This window comes from Struthio camelus, chromosome 8, assembly GCF_040807025.1.
Source record: "Struthio camelus isolate bStrCam1 chromosome 8, bStrCam1.hap1, whole genome shotgun sequence".
NCBI classification, from domain to species: domain Eukaryota; kingdom Metazoa; phylum Chordata; class Aves; order Struthioniformes; family Struthionidae; genus Struthio; species Struthio camelus.
In genome coordinates this window covers 25,654,858-25,675,671 of record NC_090949.1, presented here as the reverse complement: position 1 = coordinate 25,675,671, position 20,814 = coordinate 25,654,858, and the positions used below count along the sequence as shown (strand labels likewise).

The window sequence follows — 20,814 nt, the reverse complement described above, 5'->3', positions numbered from 1 at the left end:
CCTCCATGGAAAAATTAATCATAATTAGCACACTACTGGAAAATTATCCTTGAACTAATAATGAATTGAAAGAAAGTATGAACAGAGAGAAAAAGCCAGACCAAATAAAAAGCTGGTAATTTCCTATGCTGCTGCTCCTTCATTTTGCTACTGGAAAAAATCAGAATCTATTTCAGTCAGAGTTGTTCGGCATCACGCAATTGTTCAATTTCAATAGAGCAAACCTAACAATTTCAGGCGTCTTTAAAATCCCTCAGTTTTGCCTGGGAGTACAACTCAACGCACATCCACGCGGTACGGCACGCGGCACCCAGGAAACGCACAGCCAGTACCTCGGCGTGGGCACGCGCTCTTCGCTGCTGTCAGCGGGGCGTAGCTAAGGGAGCTGCAGTGGCAGCCCACGGGCACCAGAAATGCATATTCACAACACTGCCCCCCCCCTTTTTTTTTTTTAATCTGTAATCCCATTCAGCTCTACTTCAAAACAGAAGTCTAACCAATACTGGATGGTTTCAACCAAGCCCGTGCTGATACTAGATAGAATGAAACAAATTTAATTAGAGTTAAATGTATCCTCAAAGGAGATCTCAGTACCTAAACTTCTTATGCACATGAACTTACGTAGCATGTATTTTTAATGAGTTCAGCACTTGTCTTGGGTTTAAAACACACACACATGGCGTGGCAGCTATTCAAACCCATTGCACCAGAGTGCTAGCAAGTGCTGACTACGTGGGATGACAAAGTTACATTGCCGGTTATGATGATTCCACTTTATTGCGTAACCTTCAGAAAGCTAAATTAATTAAACAGGTGAAGTGACAACACAAAAGCCACCTACTCATATGGTGATTATATAACAGAAAAGGAAATGAGAAAGGCTAGAGGACTAATACTTATGTCCAGTTTTGCAAATATGGTTAAATATTGTCATATCTCCAGCTTCTGCTGAAACTGTTTATCCTGAATACAGTTTTGAAAAATGTATATCCATACAGAGCAGTTCAAACATATAGCTTCAAAGCAGAAATGAATTTTATTAGTCCAAATGCATAGCTTGAAATCCCACCCTTCCCTCTCCACATGCATTCTCCAACACGTACTTTGTGAAACCAGGTAAATCGCCCACAGTCATGCCCTTTGGGCGCCAATATATTCAAGCACGCCACTAATTTGTGAGATAAAACTTCTCGTAAAGACTCTGTGTCAATTCTCATATTCTAAGTCCAAAAAATCATATACAGTCATACATAAAGAACGCTGAGCTATGTCAGTGCATTCAGCTGATAACCTCTGGAGGCTGTCATTTAACATAGAAAATACCGTTGACCAAATGAGAGTGAAAAGCAGTGGGCAACTCACTGTTCTGCATTAAGTATTAGTATGTTCCAGCCATACGGCATAACACGCAACCAAATCACTTTGAATTGCATAAGCTTTGTGCCAATGTGTTGTACAAATACATAACCTATATTACAGAAAAGCCTCTAAATGAGAACATGTTATCACATTTTCCAAAATGCAAATAAGTTCAAAAATAAGACTCAAAGAATTATGAGATGACAGTGTTATCTAATGACAACTGTTTCACTATTTTAAGTCAGAATGAAGAAAACTAACCATGTGTAGAAGCCTCAGTTTTAACTGTGATTTTAAAACGTCCAACTTTCAGTGGTAATGTTGCACAACAAGAACCCCCAAAACTGCAAACACAAACATATTTTTCTAGCAGTAACTACTTCACATGGAAAATATTGTTTTGTTTTTTAATTTTTTCAAGCAGCCTCCACCTTAGCAAGTTTAATAATAACTTCAGGGATTGTAACTTTAAAATCAAAACTTGACATATCTCTATATATCCCTGAAAGAGTGACTATACAACAATTTTAGTTTAAATGAATGTCAAAAGAATGCTTCAGGATGTAATGTAGTCTCCACACTCCTGAAAACTTAATCTGAATTCTGATAATCTAGGTTATAGTTTATCTTCAGGGGTTCTCCTGTAAAATCATTCCTTGATGTTTTAGATTCAGCCTGACATGATCGAAAAAGAATCTTTTCCTTTCTTCTCCCATTCATTCGGGCAGTAAAAGGAGATTTGTTGTTTTTTTTTTTTTCCCCTGGGTTGCCCTATCCCCCAATCAGAACAGGCGGACTGTATTAAGGAAATGGTTTTGAAAGAAAACCCTACAGTTAAACTATGACCTAGATCGGTGAGATTCTGTCCAATTTATGTAGTTAAAAAAAGATTTACTTTAAAAGATGTTATTGCGTGCCACTCAAGCCGTACTTCCAGGCATGTTTTGTAGGGGCCAGGTCTGTCATATTTTATTTACAGAAAACCTGAATTTACACTAAGAATGATAGAGTGACTTTTCATTCAGGGTCAGCTGAAAACATACATTAAAAAAAAAAAAAGAACAACAAGCTAGAAAACCAAGAGACCTTTGAAGACCACTGCTTTGCTGAACAACGGCATGACTAAACCTGCAGCTCAGGTGCAGCGTAACCCAGTCGCTGCTCAGGCTCAGTTTTGTTTTCACACCTAGCGTCCTCCCAGGCTGGTGGACAGCCCCTAAGCTCACTCTGCTCTGCCACGCTTCCCACGGTAACGCAAAACTATGTGCAGGTTATTAGTTCAGAAGCAAGAGACCCAAAGGTGCTAGGGATTCTCCCATAACTGAGACGCTCTCTAGGTCTATCTCCACAGCCCACGGAGAGCCAGCCTCACTGACGCGCTCATCCTGGAGACTCTGCTGGCCTCGGCTGCCTGGTTTCACACTGGCAAGCGCACGGGGTTGGGGAAGAGGAGGACTTGGTTGGGAGCGTGGCCCTGAATCGATGGTATCATCGAGTGTCGAGCATCCCTTCATCCCCCCAGTGCTGCAGGAGAGGCGGACCTGTCTCAGCGCTGCGCTCTGCTCTACGGCAGGCGCATGCCCGCCAGGCATCCCAGTGCAACCTCGCAGACCTGGGGGCACCTTGCAGAAAAGCAAGAGTTCAGCATGCCGCACTAAGCAGCTCCGGCCTGTGCTATTCTCCACGTGAAGCACAAGGTTTCTGACGCTGGCCTTCCCCTTCGTGCCATCTTTACACAACGCTCCAGATCACGGGTCCCGCCACCCAAGCGCTGTCTCCGTATTGCTTGCCAGTTGCCTGATGGAACGCCAGCTGCACCTGCAGAGCCCGGCCCAAAAGGCCTAGAGCCTGAAAGCTCTTACTCTCCTCCCACTTCTCTACTTGGCTTTTCTCACCTTCCCAGGACCACGAGAGCACTACTTCCAAGTACACATACGCAAGACGTACCTACGGTAAGCACTTCAACCTCCACTGAAGCAACAAGATCAGCTCCTGGTTTAAAAAAGGAAAAAAAAAAAAAGAAAAAAAGAAAAACAAAGAAAAACAAACAAACCTTGTTTGTTTCAAACATCAGCATCTTAGCTAATGAGTTTTAGCTTCCCTTCTGCACTCCACAAATGCTGGGCTGAGTAATGCATAGCCTAATTGACTGTTAAGGTCACTGGTCAGCTCTTTAATCTTATTTAGTGCACTTTGAGACAGTTCATGAGTCATTAGGGCTTCATTCTTAGGGACACAAAGGCACATAATATACATGAATAAAGAGAATAAATATTATTCTGTGTGTGTACTTTACAGACTGCAAAATTAGAAAGCTGGCATTAAATATTTCTTTGCAGTGTTACCATTTTAATAACGTTGCTTATTTTAATAGACAATAAAAATATTTAATTGTGAGAGTCTGCTGGTGTCTTCATAATTTGTAATGTGGCTGTAGCTTGAAGAAAATTTTTAAGGCAGTAAAAGTAACACTTTAAATACCAACCCGAAGGGAAAGAAAGGCTCAGGGGAGACCTATTTTAAAACTTCCTTACTTGAAGGTGGGGGGAGGGGGGAGATTTTTTTCAAGCTATTATTCATGAGAGTTGGTTTTATGATGTAAGTGATAACTCAACGGGCACACGTTATCAGGGACTTGGCAATAGTTTTGAAAGGGATCAGCACCACTAATCAGGCACCGAAATCCAATTTCTGGGAGTATCTCGGAGCTCAAAGCTGAACATTTTAGCTGGCTTGGAAAGACTTTTGAAAAATCAAGTTAAACAGTAATTATACATAAACGCGCTTGAGAAACTTTGCACTTGTCTTGACACGAACCAGATCTTTGCATAGATGATGAAATTCTTGGCATTGCTTTAGGTGATTGGGATGGCATTAGCTCAGGCAGAGCAAGAATTCAACCACCACAAGCCCGGACAGGTAGGATAAAGGAGTTACTGACTCAAAAAAGTATGACAGCTTATCTGTTGAAAGTCTAAACATGTTAATGATTTAACATAAACAGATCTGCTGATATTTTTAGAAAGGCATTTCAACTCGCAAATAACAATGTTAAAAAAAGGACATCAGTAGCCCTAATCATATTTTCCACAGGTCCTCCCAGCCCCTTGCAGATTGTTTGCACAAAATCTCAGAACAGGAGAAAACACAAAACAAAACAAAAAACCCACACAAAGACAGGTAGCTGGAGTTGCGATTAGGACAACAAACAAGTTGCCGGCAATCAGATTTTGACTGCCGGCTACGCTAGAAACTCCTCCTGCAACCTTTATCGCGCTATGCCTCAGTTCCCAGTCTGTAAAAATGTAGGTAATAATGTTTTCCTACCTCACAGGAACTTTCTCAGAATAAATCCATAAATGCCTGGGAGACACTGAGACACTACTGTGACAGAGGCCATAAAAACACCTAGGAAAAAAAAAGCACATAAAAATAAGTGTCATAAATGACCACAGCAGCAAAGAAATTCACAGACGAGAAACAGTAAAGGTTAAAACTTCACTTACTGACATGAATTCTCCATCCTAGGAAAAAAGTAGTTAGGTTCAAGCACATACTCCCATCCAGACTTTTTTTGAACTGTGACAGCAAGGGATGATTTCCCCATTCCCACTTTGACGTGACCCCATCACAATAATTCACCGCCACATACCAACGGGGAAATGGCAAGGGAGTTCCTTCGTGAAGCACTAGCTCCAGCTCTCTCTCACAAGCACTGTGGCCAAGAGCCCTGATCAGAAAGCAATCAATCTCTGAAGCACGGACAACGCTTCTCCTCAATTTCCATATCTGATACCAATGCCAGATCTGAACTCCTCTGACTGACAGAAATCTTCTTCTAATTTTCAGCCTAACATTTATTCCTGACTAGTTTTTCCCTGTTTGTTTTCATGCTAACATTGATCCTGCAGCTTAAATAGCTTCTCTCTCTCCCTAGTGTTTATTTCCCTGATGTTTACCACCAAAACTAAGTTCTTTGCGTTTTCTCTCAGGTGAGCTTCCCCTTCTTAGGATTATCTACTTTCTTTCTCTAGTCTACTTTGCTTCTCCTCCCCCCCCACCCTGCCACACAGTCACACTCACGACTCACTATCATCTTGTGACTATGTAAAATCAAAATGTGTTTCTCCACCGTTTACAGTTGGTGAACCCCTCCATCTCACCCAGCTTAGAGCAAAAATTTCTTACCAACTCCTCCTAAGCACATGACCTCAAATGCTATCAGCACCAAGATACCTCCTGTTTCCATTGCTCCAGGTCTCAAGTTTCTCTCACAAGATATCCTGACCCTTTGCAGCAGCGGCCATGCCTCCCAACTCTGTCGTCCTTTGAGCTTGGTGCTCGATGACGCTTGCCAGGTTACAGAGAACACGCGTAAACTCCCCAACATGCGTAATCTCCCCCAAAACAGACCTCTGTTCAGTGTCGGTTCAGCTAGGCAACAGACGATTTGAGCGCGATTACATCGTTAAGTGTTCTTTAAAAGGAGCCCAATGACTACAGTCCTCAAAAGGATAAATGATTCAAAATTATGCAAACGCGTGAAATGCGTTAGTCTATCATTTACAAAGTACTCCTTTTGTAAACATTTTCAGTACTTTTCAGAGCGTGATAACGTCCTGAAATCAGGGTTTTTGATGGCTGCTGTGTCACACACCGACTCAGTGCTGAGATAGGAGGAATGCCATTTCACTCCAACTCCCGAATTTTATATACAGCTGAGACAACCTCCCAGCTTGCTGCCACAAAAAGGAGCATATATACCCCACAGGCCCTTATGGACCCCGCGCCTACCCTCTTGCTCGCATGCAGCTTTGAGACTCCTGATTCCTTCTCTAGCTGAGCTCATCAGACCAGCAAAAATCCCTTCACTTCTCTGGGGAGAGAGGGCAGTTCATTTCTCCCGGTACAGTGAGTTGAACTAGCCTGTGAGTGGGTCAGACGAGCGCCAGAGCAGTACAAAGGGAACGGCAAGCTTGCTCCTTCCATTGGCAGTGCGCCATCAGATCAAACTCGGCCAGATCATGAATCCTCAGCCTAGGGAGCCAGCAAACGATCACCTTTCCAAGGACTCGGATCAGTTTGAAACTGTGCTTTAATAACCTTCACAAATAAATATATTATGCAATTTTATGTTATGCAGCGTTGACTTCAATGACTCTGTAGCAGTGCTTACTCTACTATATTTACTTCTGGCATACATTCGCAGTGTTCAACTGCGGTCATTCAGAACGTGTTCCTGCTCCAACTCCTGAGGTCTTGTCCTGCCAATGCCCATTCAGAACGCAGCTCTGTATGTTTTTTCCCAACTTTGACCATGCTGCCCCTCTCTTCTGCCCCTGCAAAATCCCTCGTATGTTGCACGCGGTAAATTTTTTGCCTTTATACACAGGACCCCAATCTTCACCCCAGCATCTCTCACTCAGTATCAGGTCACCGATTCCCACCTTCAGCTGTCCCATACAGTCAGTCTACATCTCTCAGGTCAGCGCTTAAAATAAAAAAAAATAAAAATAAAAAAAGCACAGCCACCTGGAACTTTTAACCAGTCTGTCTGGAGCTTTCTCTCTTTCAAATATGCATACCTCTACCTTGAGGCTTTCATCTAAGTGCTCTTTTTCAGTCAAGTTCACCAAAAATCTGGCTATGGTTGGGCTGCTGTATGATACCTCTGCTTTCCCACCAGGCTGGGTCTCACCAGCTCCCATCTCTCTCTAAACGATCTGAAACCAGCTAATGCCTCGTCTGCCTCAAAACAATTTGGTTGAGGTTTTGTGGGCAGAAACAATGTTTTGATTCTGTTTTATATAACACCTTGCCTATGACCAAGATTCTCGAAGGCTAAATTAATAGAAAAAGATTGTACAAACCTGTTCTCTTCCTTTCCCCACTAACATGATGACCATTTCAGTACTGGCTCTTTTTACTCTCTTCATCAGCTAGTCTTTGTTGCAAGAATGGCAATCACATCTGAGTGGAATCCATCCAGCAATAAGTGGTTTGTTAAATCCCAGGACACGTTATCTACAGAGAAGGATACTTAAGCTACTTAAATGGCAACCCTTTATTAAATGCATAAAAAGGCTTGAAATTTCTGTAAGCCAACAATTTATATTAATTTCCTCTAATACAAGTATCAGTCTCTGCTGCTTACTATGATATTGCTTTTATGCATTTCTTTTATATTTATTCTTCAGAAGCCCTATGGAATTTTCTATAGTTCTAACACTTGTCGTTGCAGTCTTCCATGGGACATATATGCTTATTTCAATAAAGACTCCTTTTTTCCCCAAAAGCTTGAGTAGGTTCTGTATTTATGTAGTAGCTGACTTGAACTGGCCCTATTTTCTACTACACTACAGTGGCCCTACTGCTGTAAAAGGATGGGAAAATGCCATCAAAAACCTTTTCTGCACTGGAAATATTAAGATAGAGAGAAAAAGCACAGTAGTTTAAGGTGAGGCTAGAAAATACTCTCAGTCAAGTCAAGCACTGTATAACATGCAATTTAAGACCCATGAAAAACCTTGTCACAACAGGAACTGTTCAGGTGGAAGCGATCACCTGGGTTCTAAATTTCTTTGCTTATGTTGGTCTGACGCACACATTTAAAATTTTAAGATTGATTCAATTTTGAATGCCACAGCCAATTTTACAAAAACAGATGCTGTGCTTATACAGAGAGGGCATATAAGCACTAGACTTCTGCTATTTAGGATTAGACATTAACAGAAAAACATATTCAGCAGTGACGAAAGTGGCAATGGCAGTTCACCGGAGATAAACTCCTCCATGAAGCACGCTACCGTCTCCATCACACTAATTTAGGTTGCCAGAACCTACAGTGACTAAAGAGATGGCAAACCAATAGCATTTTAGCGCATTAAATTACATGCTCCCCCTTTAAAAAGAAACAAAAATCCAAAACACACAGATAACCAAAACCAACAAGATTAACTCAACGTCAGCAACAGCAGCAGACAGGCTCTCAAGAACATCCACGTTCTGCATGCCAAGTGTAATACTGCAAATTTCTCTGCAATACCTTGGAACAAGTGTTCAACACCCACAGCTGAACTTGGAAACCTCTGCGCCCAGAAGCGGGAGCATTACAGGCCGAGTTTTTGCCAGTTCCACAGCTTCTGCCTATCAAGAATAGAAGGGAAGACATTTTCTGAAACTCTTCAAAGCTTCTTCCTTAATCTATGTGACACTATTTACTGAACACACAACACCAGCAGCCACGAGCATTTCACACGGCGCTGAGGAACAGCGAGGAATTCCTTGTTTCTTGGTAAGATCCCATGCTGTTTGACACAGCACGAGGCACTGCAAGAGGCCAAGAAAATCTGCAACTTATCACAAGAGTATGGCAAATTGTGAAAAACTGGTATTGCAAGGTTAGCTGGCTAGACAAAGCTTTAATAGAGCTCCATAAATACCCCAATCTAACACTGACAGAGGTTAAAAACCTATTATCTTTCCCAAATGACAGTGTGAACATATGTTCAATAGAACACCCCGCCCCACCAAGCTACAAAGTAGATTCTGCTCTTTCAGTTCCACAAATACAAACCACAGGGAGCATTTTAAATGAAAGCATTATGAAGATTACATTAGGCAAGTTTGATCTACTGTAAAACACTCACACACAACATTAAGAGGGAGAACAACCTTTAACACCTGCTTTCTCTTCAAACATAGCATTATCTCTGTGCATGGCTCGGCTCTTAATGGGATGAAATCTCAAGCTAAATTGCATGTCTCACTCTACCGGCAAAGAATATTTAAAATGTTCGGGACCTAGTGGCCCACCGATACCAAACTGTCAAGAATATTCTTCTAAAAACACACACGCTTGCGAAGCTGCTCAGTTGGCTGGCTCCCAGCAGCACAGTTAACGCACAGCAGAGAAGGCTTTCACCTCAGTGTGAAATGTTGTGACACGAGAGGAGACACAGCAGCTGGAAGAGGATGGCGTGATCCAAGCAGCACCGAAAGTCATCAACATAAATATTCACATGCAGATTGATTTGTTTTCTTACCAATGGCACACTGTTATTCACAAATATTAACTAGTCTCTAAATACCACCTGTTACTCAGCCCTCCCCTCCACTGCCTATTAGGATGCCACAAGGATCCCTCACCTCAGAGGCTCGTAGGCGCTTCACACTGCTCCAAGATTTAATGATGTCTCAACTCTCACCACTTCCACGGCTCGCTCAGCTACTGACAGGAGAGGCAGGGAATAGTTACTTCCTGATGCTGTTCTGTACTTCCCGATACCGACCTCTCCGGAGCATAAAAAGAACAGCATTAATGGACTCTGAAGGGAGCTTGGCCCAGCCCATCTTGCAAGGGGGGGAGGGAGGACAACTACGCTGTGTGGTCCTTGGAGTGGAGAACAGTTTTCAAGATCCAGACTTCAAAGACCTCAACGAGGGGCGAGTTCAAGCTCAGACGCTTGGAGGTAGGAAAGTTTCCAATGCAATCGCTCACGTTTCCAGCCACCGCACACATTATAGACAGAGCTCAGGCACAAGGAATTGCATGTCACATGCCACGGCATAACAAACGGCAGTAGAAATAAATCGCAGTCTGTGAGGAGGAAAGCTGCTATTTACTTAAGCCATTTTCTTCAGACTTCTATACCATTTCCTCAAAGGAGGACTTTGAGAATAAGAGATACGGGTATAGGCAGACAGCTAACGCAAGGTACCTCCTCCCTCCCTCCCTCCCATCAGCGACCAAGAACGCGCTCCCTCCTTCTCCTAACTATACGCATCACCCAGAACTGACTGTATGCATCACCCATCACTTGAGAAAGGTGGGCAGCACACTAACGAAACGCCTGAGTCGGCGGCACACTTATGGCTGAAGAAATGACATAGATGAATGCCCAAGTACTGACCTGGCCTCCCCATAAAGCCTGGATATAAAAATCCCTCAAACTCTGAAACATATACATCCTAATCGCTCTCAAGGAGAGAAGAGGAGGGAGGATGAGTTTTTCCTCTGTGAATTCAATATGCACAAACCAAAACATCCCTCACCCAGGGCTCGCACCTAGCCCTGCTGCAGAATATGAAGCAGAAGCATCCTCCTTGCAGACATGAGCTGAAACACTGAAGCACCAACCTTTGAGAACCAGCACTGGCTGCTTCCGTCATCTTCGCAAGTGGCTCAGTGCACATACAACCACAGGCTGCTACCACGCAACCAACAGATTTTGATACCAAGGCGCAGAGATTGGCTAGTGCACTTTCTAACATGACGCACAGTCTATTCATCAGAACATCTTCCCACAAAAACAGATTTCTCTCACCAGGCACATGGTCTGACTTTTCACTAGTACAGGCCAGTCTGAACAATTCTTAAGAAGTCTTTTAATACCTTACGTATCATACCATCAGCTCTACAGAACAGCTACAGAGCAGCACAAGTAATAACTAACAGATTTAAGGTGGTGATGAGAGTGTTTTTTGCTGGAAAATACATCTATATACTACCTTGTCTTTGTTGAATATGACATGAGGGAGATGGGGCAGGGTTTGCTATCCTAAAACCCTTCATGGGTGTTTTACTGAGAAAGAAAACTCTGCAAGAGTCCCTGCAAATAGCAATAACCTGTAAGATTATTGTGATTTTCCGCATGTTTGGTTAGCCTCATATCCAAGTTCTAAAGATCATAAAACTCATAAATGGGATTGCAAGAAGTAAATAACGTCTAAAAATCACTTTCCCAAGTCACCGTCAAACACGGGGCTGAATTTCCTAGGGACCTGAATGGCTGAAACAAAAGTTCAGTTTTGCTAGAGCCGTATTTAGTTCTGCGCAGATATAAATCAGGAAACACTGTCTTTCCAGTTATAAATATGGTGTGGCAATCAATACTTACCCTCTGAGTGTCTAGGGCTACCTTTAGCAAATATCTGGTTTGCAGAAATTGGAAACTGTAAAATAAACAGAATATTCTGCAAATCCGTAAGAAAACTCATTTAAGAAGATAAAGAAACATTTAATTTGCGCATTTCCAACCTATATTGGACTTAGCTATGCAGATACAGCTAAAGTTGAGGCCTCTTTTGCTTTGATACTGAATTGCAAACAAAGTCCTCCTGTTTTCCTGAATCATACATTCATTTATTCAAAACCTATGTTACCCAAAGGATGTTATAGCTTCTGCAAAGGACAGAACGGAGCTGGACTGAAGAACAGAACAACTGATGGGGGGGGGGGGGAAGCATTTTACAATTTCAAGTGTCAGTTTATCTCTATGGAAAACGCAACTCTGGGTAACAAGAGACTTCTTAGCTCAGCAATTATTTCAGACTTCAATGTCTCCAAAACAAAAGACAACAAAACACGCGATTCAAACAAAGGGCTAGTTAGGCCATGCAGAACCACTGTATGGAGGAATTCCACACATTTCAGAGGTGCTGCAAAGGGCCGCACTCAAGAAATCCTAGGCATCTGACTGAAATGAAACATAACATAGACACTTGACTTTGGAGCTTCCAATCTGTCTAACTTAGTATCATTATGCACTGAAGAAGTTAGAAACGCTGTGACACTGAGGCAGAAACAACGCATGATTTCTTCTGACAGCACTGGACAAATATCAGCAAGCCCCTTTTTACCATGCTGAGTCATATGATTATTTCCAGAGCTGGAAATTAGTATTTCCTCCTTAGCTTAAGCAATTAAGATCCAGTATATCCCAGGGAGTTATACAAAGAGTGTCTGTGTGCTGATATGCTGGTGACCCTTCTAATTGTAGCTCCCTCTGAGGAGGAAGGCAGGTGAACGGTCAGCACCGTGTGAAAGACCACCAACACACAGGACTTTCTTAGCCAAAACAGAACTCCTAGAACAAATATATGTCTTTGTCTAATCTTCAGGACCATTCTTCCGAAAAAAGGAAATTGATAAATATCTGCTTTCCTGGTAGCCTTCTACAAAAGATTATCCATTATTTTTTCAGTATGTTCTCCGCAGCAAGTAGAAGACAGGGAAACATGAATTCTGGGCACAAAGCACAGAGACTTCTCACCACGAAACAAAACATTTCTTAAGATACTACAACTCTGAATGATCCCTCTTAGCTTCAGAGCCAAGCATGATTAATTTTGATGAACAATTTGCAAAGATGTCCAAGGAGAAAGGACAGCTCCACTATTCCACTTGTATGAAATCCAGGACGGTTGTTTATATGTTTTGTTCTCTTTGTGGATCTTTTGGCAATGGTCAAAATTCATGCCCCTAATACCTAAAAGGTCAAGCATATCAAAGCTTCTCACGTGAATTCACCAGCAGGCAGAGCTGGAAATTGAAGATGACTGTTTAATTGTGTCCTTGTACTCAACTGAAATACTCAGGAGCGATTCTGCCTTGGGGAACTCGAGGTTTGATCAGGAATTTTACTTCTGATGCCCAAATGGTCCCAAGCCATAGCTTTTACTTTACTATCTTTATTACAAGATAATTCTTGTAGCATTTTCTATATTGGTCACAGAAAAGTTGCACTACAGTTTGAAGAAAAGACTGTTATCCTCTCTCCATTGCTTGAAGGAGAGAGACTAAGTCTTTTCAAATACATCCAACTGCTCTGTTACCATTTCAAATACATCCAATTGCTCTGTTACCATTTTATTCAGGAACACATCACCCCCACCTCCAATACTGTCAAATGAACAAGAATAACTGCAAATATGCATCACAGGGGTATAGCTAGGGACACCCAGCCCACAGTTCCTCTTGAGTATCAAAGGGAAGCAGCTACGTAACTGTGTAGCAGATTAAAGGCTTTTCTGAACTTCAGCAGTACTGAAACAGACTGACGGACCAATACAGGCAAAAGCTTCATAAAGCAAGCTGATGTGGCTGAAGCTGCATGCTGAAGCTCTCCATGCCACTGATGCAACGTCAGTGTATTTTGTTGCTGCTCTTGCAATGTTTCTATATATGCAGCACTATGGCAATTTTCTCGGTGGGAATGGCTGTATCCATGGCTAAATAGGAAGAGTCTGTGTCAAACTTTACAAGACAGATCAGACTGGACTTTGAGCAGTAAAGCACAGGTAGACTATGTCTGGCTGTCTTTTCAAGATACCGAGAAGCTTTTAGTATACTATTATATGCCCTAATACTTCTCCTTGCATATTTTCTCAAAAGAGAGGATGCACAGTAATACAAGCTTCTAGCAATATCCCCGGAGCAGACTCATTTTCACTAGGAATCTGATTTTCTTCCTTCTCCCATTCTCCCACAGACACATCCTGCATAGCTCTTACCTTCTTCATCCCATTGCTAAAATAATCAGGAGGAAAAGTAGGAATCACCTTTCTGACATAGGTTGGGATGTAGAGCCAGCCTCCTCTCTCCTCCAGAGAGTACTGAGATTCTTGCTACCAGAAGGAGGCAGATTTCACTCTGTGCCAATGACTGAGATCCTTGGAATCATCTTTCCTGCTATTGTGACCGCAGAAATACAATTGACTACTCATTTCTCCCTCCCAGCTGATTAACACACTGTTTATATCCAAACTGCATAGAACAGTCGACATCATTACAGCTACCAGTTATAAATTAAAAAAAAAAAATCTAATTCAAAGCTGATAAAAAGGAATTTTTCAAAAAAAGCATAATTTGAGTAGAGTCTCCAAGAACTTAACGGAGGTCCAAGGAATGAGTGGACAAGGATAACAGGCATACAAATTAGTGTGACCTAGTGAGTAATCAAAGGGATAAAGTTATATATTTCAGGAATTAAGAATACCTATCTATTAGCAATTAGGATTAGAATTCTTCTTTTTAAGAAACAAATTACTGTGCTGACAGTTAACTAGCTTGGAAAAGAGAAAAGGAAAGGAATATGGTTAATGCTGTTTTGACTAGGATGAGCTAGAAAGGATAACTCTCTGGGCATACAGTGGTTCCCCACTTCACCTTTTGCAAGATTTTAACTCCACATCAAGCAGACACTCTTGTACAGAACAGCCTCTAAAGGAGTGTAGACGCTGAAGTTTTTTGTTTTTTTTTTTTCCCAGAAGAGGAGGGTACTGGTACCTTGTCAACAGAGCGGAACACCTCTAGCGCAGGAGTATTGCAGTGAACTTGAGATAACCATACATCCAAACAGCTACACGCTGGAACTCTCAAGAGTGCTACCAAGTATGAAGTCAGGGCTAGGGTCGCTATTAGAGCAATAGTGCCTCCAAGTCTTCTTTGGTCTTGCAATGGCTTACTCCATAGGATAGGAAATTCTGACTGTAGTGGAAAAAAGGCTTTTATGTTATGGGAAACAACTGTCAAAGAACTGATGCCAAAATATAAGATGTGTGGTTTTGGGTTTTGTTGTTGTTGTTGTTTTTTAAACCCGTTGGAATTTATTGCATCAGACTCTGCCACAACAGGATAACTTTGAAGAAGCTAACGCTAACATCTTGCTACAGCATAAATCCAAGAGCAGCAATAAACACCATGAAGGAATATTTTGGAGGAACTATTAGATCAAGTTCCCATTAGTGTTGCCTGAAATGTGTCTTCCATTATACTGGAGAGCTGAAGTTAGCCTGTCTCTCTACTAGACTTTTGACACAAAGCCCAAAGAACAACGCTGGCAAATTAGCAGCTGACTCTTCCAAACTGGTAAACAATTACGACCAGCAAAACTTCATCTTGAGTATAACATGCTTTGTTAACACCTCTTACCTACCTAACCTACATTTTTTTTTGAAATTAAAAGTAAAATAACATTGAACTGTCTGAACCTAAAAAGTTTTCACCTCAGTAGCGTTAATGCTACAGTCACAGGCAAGTGCTGGATTTACAGGACTCTTTCAGATTGGAATATCCAGTGCATATTGTCATGTATGGATACACTTAAAAAAAAAAAAACTACACAAGAATATTGTTAAGGAACAGAGAAAGAGCATTCTTCCTTCCTATATCAGAACTATCATGAGTTATAATCCCCAGTGAGTGATTTGCTATAATGGAAAGTGTTGTTAAAATACAGAGCACTTCAAAAAAGTATTTACAATAAACATACTCTATTTGGCTTAGAAAAATAAGCAAAAGGATCTTGTCTCATAGCAGCCTCTATTTCAAATTGTACATGTGAATAAAGCAACAAAAAAAATTGAATATATTGATTATAGTAAAAAAATGCATTGCATACCCATTCTGCTCTATAATTCCATATTTATACCATCATGCACTGAAACATTTGTGTCTTCTAAAACTCACAGAAAAATGAATGTAATATAATCAACACACTAGACCACACAGATTTTCACCTTAATTATAAAGGCTAGATCCATAATGACCTATTCTGGATACTCAGAGATCTTATTTCTTGTAATGTGCTTATAGAACTGGCATTGAATTAGAGAAATTCTCAGATGCATGAATTTATGTCTTTTCGCATTGATGTTAAGAATTTTTCTCTAAGAAATGAAATAAAGGTCTATTCTTAACATACGTATTTATATTTAAATAATGCATCTTAAAGTATTTTCATAGTCTTTACTAGGTTTATGTTTTTAAAGTATAATGGTATATTTTATATACACATTCATTTTTAATGTTATAACTATCAAAAACATTCAAATTAAATATATATTCACATATGTTTAAAAAAAGTTTGCTTCCCATACTTTAAGGAGAGTCAAACGACTAGGCTAAACATCCAAAAGTAAAGCACTAAAACCAGCTCTAAAGTAGCGCTTGACCTTTTAGCTGATACAGAAGTGGCATTTTCCTAATTTAAATTTTTTCACTTAATTCAGTTCAATGACTTGATTTGCTCAAAATAAGATATTAATTAAAGAAATGACAAAGCATGAAGACTTGTTTTCTTTTTTCTATCTAGGAACAAACATTTAAGTTCAGGAAGATGAGCTCTGCTATTTATAAAAAACTGAAGGACCAAAAACATTGTTCTGTTACTATCCAGAGTTAATATCTTTTCTTTTTTTAAACAATAACACCTTGAAAGCAATACCTTCCCTATTTTAAAAGCAAAACGCTGCAATAAACTCGCTTTTTATATCTAGCACATTTAAATAAATGTAGTTAACAACAGAATTTAATGTTTTCATGCATTTTAACTGAACTTCACTTTTGAGACGCAAGAATTCTTCAAATACAACTATAAATTCAGCATTCAGTACATATTTAATGAATATTTAACTACCAAAAATATGAAGATCAAGTATCTGAATGCTTATTTAGCCTACTGAAGCAATTATAACACATGCTCATAATGTTGACAAAAGGTGTTACCTTATTGCAAAAGCTGTACTCAGCAGCAAATCAAGGCATTCTAATAATTATCAAACTACTAATAATTAACCTCTCCTTTGAGAAAAGTAACAAAGTGAGATCAAAGTAACTAATTTACAAAGTTTCTGCTTGATTTATATCATTATTTAAATCATGTCTCAGAGAAGGAGATATTTATTACAAAGTAGCAACAACAACAACAAAAAAAAAGAATCTAAAAGACTTGATGAACTCTGACAATGAACTTTAAAGGAGCTCAGCGAGTTCCTTGTCCAAAATTCACCATAGGTTTGGTAGAAAGTTTCTGAAGGTTCCTTAGCTACCCTATCAATTTTGGGACTGACATCCCTTAATTTCAGAACATTGGGATGTGGTAAAAACAAAACAAAAAAACAAAAACCCCAGAGTTTTAAGGAGCATATATTAAAACCTTAAGCAGCACATGGTACTGCCATCATGGCACTACAGGATGCCGCTGTCATACCACATTCAAAATATTTCAGTAGTAAAATACAACTTACAACTCATCCATTACCAATAAGCGGAAAGAGGTGAGAAGATGCTCTCTTGTGTTTCAGCAACTATTCATCTTCCTACTATATGCTGGATTTACTCCTCAGCTGACCGCAACAGGTGACTTCTTCCACATATGACTGTTCCGAAAGTAACCACTAGAAATTCTTGCAGCTCTATAACCACACTTCGGAAAATGTTTTTGTATAGTTTAATACAAACATTAACGCAGTGAGCAGGAACGAGACACTTTACAATTACCGAGGAGCTGAAAAGGCTCAGAAACAGAGAATCATTCCAGCACACCTCTAATCATGCGAAGGATCAAGCCCCTGCTGGTGAACAAGTCTCTGGTGTACCTGCTACTCATCAGTGCACCAACAACAAATACCTAAAGAGTACTCAGAGTCTGCAGTGGAATTCGCAAAACATCCTACAGCTCTGACACAATCCTTCACTCATGAGAGGAGTAGGAAGGGAGGAATACCTCTTATCTCAGTCATGGTATTTTTCCTTTATTACTAGAATTAAAGAATTATGAGAAATGTACAAATTCAGACAAATCTTTTTTTTTATTTTAAATCTCGCTAGTATTTTAATTAAACCCTTTTGTCATGTCTGCTAAGCAAGTTCAAATAGCAATGGGAACACAGAAGTCTTGTTATGCTTGGGGAAAAATGTTTTCAACTTTTACTGAATCAACGACTGTAATTACTATAGGAATAAATCAAATTTATAGCAGGCAAACACAAGGCATAATCATTTTTGTGCAGCCATAAATGAGTTTATTTTTGTCGCAATGTGATAAAGTTTAACATTTTCTGCATGTCAGACAGACTATTCTGATAATATTCTTTACATTTCCTCCCTACTAACAAGATGAAAAATGTACTATTAAGACATGCACATCATCTCAATACATCTTGTTACTGGACAAGCTTCAACCAAACCTTAAAGTACTTTTTTTCTAACCACATTAACACAATAAACATATACCAAACTCCTGCTTTAGTACTAGACAATATTCTGCTCTTGCAAAATACAAACAGGTGAAATCCAAAAAACGAGCAATTCAGGGGACTGGGTTCCCCTCTCCCTCAAATTCTGCTCAGAATGCTGCAATACTGGAGACAAAAACAAGTTTAATTTTCATCAGTTTCAAAGATTTTTCAATTTAACTGAATGAGACACAACATGTGTCTTTTTCATCATGCCGAAGATCACGCCTGCTATTTTAAAGTACATTCACATCTCCACTCTCCCAACTAACCTCTTGTGAGGAACAATTTCTGATCACTAAGCTGTTTTTCATTTGCCTACCTCTATTCACAGAGAATGAAGCATCTAAACTGGCAGATTTCAAGGACTGTTAAATAACCTGAATAGCTTACATGCATAAAACCTATTATGGTTCTGCAAAACATAAAAGTAAAGCTATCAAAACACATGATCACTTTTGTACGCAATGGTGCTGCAAACCACCAGGCAGTTAAAGCCCTCATTGGCATCACACCGTACCAGTGCACCATAAACACCGGTCATCCGCTCTTTGGCTGAATGTCAGTTTTGAGAAGTAAGTGTGTACGTGCACACACAGGCATATGTGTTTGAGTACGCATGCATAGACAAGGCCTGCCATAATCAAATAAACCCGACAGCTCCTACCCAAAGAAGCATTTTTATGAGATAACATAGCTCAAGTCAGCAGAATAGTTTGGAGGAAGTTATTCAAGAATTTTCCATTTACAAATTTCGGTTCCTCCTTGACTTTGTCTGGAAAATTACCATGGAAACATAGAGCAGAAAATACTTCAGGTAGCCTGTCACCTCCGGTGCCAAGCGCGACGGCTGAGCAATGACACGGGAGTGGGAAGGATGGCTCGGGAAATGTTTCTGCAAGACTGCTGCAGAAAGACCTTTATCAGGTAGTGACTATAAATTTATTTTCTGCAGAGGAACCTTCCGGCATAATGTGAACAGAAAGGACATAAAAAGCAATCTGTCTGCCAGTGAAACTAAAAAGTGAATATGAAGGCAGGAGAGGCAACATATTTTGTTGAAATATGTAGATACACCACTTAGATCTCAATGCATGCCACTACCTGACACCAAAGGGTGAAATGTTCTGATCTCTGCTGACAACCTTTCTGCTGAGAATACCTCCAATATTTCATTCATAAAGCTTGCAACATGCCCATCCTTCTGTCCTGGAGTAAGAGATTACATTTGAGAGGCCTCTGCGTGCAAGGCTACAGCGTGAAAACTACTGAACGGGCTACAGAGCTCCTTGACTTATCAGCACTGCTTCACGTCGTTTTAGCAGCCCTTGCCTAGCTACATCCAGAAGGCAACTGACGACTGCGGAGACTGAACTCAGTTGTCTAAAGAAGAAAAGAGAACAAACAAAAATCAAAAACAACCTTCAACGAGAAGGACCACTGCCTTCCCACCACCGCTGGCTAGCGGGTTAAGGGACCAAGATCGTCTCCGCTACGGCCAAAACACATTAAGAACGTGACTTGGCAGCAGCGGGTAGGAAGCTTTTGCTTACAGACAGATTAAGCAATCAAGCCATCTAGAAACAGGTTTATAGATTTGCTCTTCCATTTCTTCTTGCCTTTGTTTGTTAATTTGCATAACCTGTAATATTAAAAGCCGTGCAGAACAGCAATCATGTCTATTATGAACAGTTTTAAAAAAAACAGTAACAAATAACCATCTAACTAATCTAATAAAGCTACTAAATGAAAATAATATTCCATTGAATAGGCACAGATAACACCAGCTCAATTTATACAGAAACATATGCAGAAAAAAATAGGACCTCTATATGCAGTACAAATCAATTTCAGTGAGCCAATATTAAATGATAATTAGCTAAATATTTTAAAATACAAATATGAAGATTAGACAATGCAGAAAAAGGGCAGAGGATCTAAAAGGCAATGGATCTAAAGATATACTTTTAAATATTTAAGTGTATTTTTGTCCTGAATTTTAATCATTTTAAACTAAATCTTTATCCTCCCATTAATGTAAGTTTATATGTTTTGTCTAATAAGTTTGTGCATTACAATTTTTTTTAATTGTTTAACCTTCATCTTTCTGTTTTTAAATATGCAGCAACTGCTCAAGCCTCTGGGTATATTTATATTAATTATATACAGTGAAGCAAAATGAAAAGCCTTCACATTGCTTGAAAGAGAAGACCACTTAGATTTTTTTTTTTGTCAACGTGTTGTAACAGGGATCCGTAGGATACACCCCTAAAGGATCCGAGTCAAAGACGATAGTTGCGTCAAGAACAATTTGTCTACATCGTGAAGGAAACGTTTAACAAAAAAGAGTAATTCAATTTTTGTTGCGTGTTTGCCCAGAGAACCTCTAATTAGAGTTGATATTCAATGCACAGAGCAGCAGCACCTTCCACCTTGTCCCCACACGAGCGCGGGCTCCTGCCTCCCCATATGCATGTAGCTGTTCACTCTGGGACGGGCTGAAGTACTAGCACCAGCCCGAGATCCTCCCTGACATGGCTGGCAGCAGCGCACAAGGGAGAGGAAAGGGCCTAGGCCGGCACCGTTGGTAACTCCGCTACATCCTCAGCTCCAGCCTGCGCTCGAGCTGCCACAGGCTACCTCTCTAAATTTATG

At 40.3% G+C, this 20,814-nt stretch overlaps 1 protein-coding gene across 24 annotated transcripts in view; it reads right to left on the bottom strand.

Annotated features, from left to right (window-relative positions):
- The window catches only part of PTPRF (protein tyrosine phosphatase receptor type F), a 399,448-nt gene that overhangs the window by 297,202 nt on the left and 81,432 nt on the right, over positions 1–20,814 (bottom strand). For 21 of the 24 annotated variants that reach the window (XM_068952831.1, XM_068952830.1, XM_068952836.1 and 18 more), the window contains exon 2: positions 4,687–4,767. The exons of 1 other annotated variant lie outside the window; for it this stretch is intronic. The gene's annotated coding sequence lies outside the window, so the exon portion shown is untranslated. Of the gene's footprint in view, positions 1–3,306; positions 3,352–4,686; positions 4,768–20,814 lie in introns of all 24 variants that reach the window. 2 more of the 24 variants (XM_068952832.1, XM_068952839.1) reach the window with 1 other exon arrangement.